The following is a 1,035-nucleotide window of genomic DNA, read 5'->3' on the forward strand; positions in this document are numbered from 1 at the left end:
CTTCACTTTGAACATTTAATTGAATCTTAATGTTTACATTTAATTAATAAAGTAGTTAAAACTAATAAATAGGTTTTATTTATTTCATATAACGTAAATAATTTATAACAATGAAAATCGTTGTGAATATCTCCTAAACAAAGCGTTTGCGGACATACCTTCAAAGGCAATTTTTTTCTTGGTTTGAGGTCCTTAGTTCATAATTTCAGTTTTGCCATTTAACCCTAAAAATTGAAGAATGAACATCATTAAATAATAAAATATCTCCTTCCAGAGAATTCACTCTAACACATAGCAGATTCCCTAGCCAAAATCATAGTTCTATATCAAAAGTTCTATAAGAAACCCAACTGTATTCTAAAATAAAAATCACCAATAACGACCGTCGTAATGGTATATGGTAATGATAGACATTCTATATTAAAAATATAAATCTATAAAAAGCCAAAGACAAGAATATAAATAAATTAAAAAGGGCGTAATAACTAAGAAGTTGATCGCCCCAAATTAAACTCTGATATAATCCTTCTTTTAATTATCAAAATCTAAACACAAAGAATATAAGGAGGATATCATACCGCAGATTGGATTGAATTGCGGCACATCTGACAAAAAAAAAAAAGTTTTTGTTTTATTAAGAAATGGACGTGTTCCAAAGATATTAAGAATAAGCATGTATTTCTCTACTTCGGTCTTAGATCCAGTCGGATTATCAAAAATTAACCGTGCAGTAAAAAAGCCCTAGAGAAAAAAAAAAAAGACATTCATTTCACCCCAATTTTGGATTACTTTAATGAAAATTATGTATAATTACTAGTAAAAATTGATGGTCTGCCAAGTATAGGTAGGGGGAATAAAAAATGGCGGCTGAGTTATTACACACTTGTATTAATTGATGAATACTTTAACTGTAATTTTTCATCGTCAAAATGTCATGGCTTCCAGCTCACGCGAATGTATTCTAAGAATCATCCTTGCGCATTTAAAATATGAGGAAACGATTCAAATGGCCAGTTTTTTCCTCAATTTTTGTAA

Source organism: Halyomorpha halys, unplaced genomic scaffold, assembly GCF_000696795.3.
Source record: "Halyomorpha halys isolate HHAL.00 unplaced genomic scaffold, Hhal_1.1 Scaffold277.1, whole genome shotgun sequence".
Classification (NCBI taxonomy): Eukaryota; Metazoa; Arthropoda; class Insecta; order Hemiptera; family Pentatomidae; genus Halyomorpha; species Halyomorpha halys.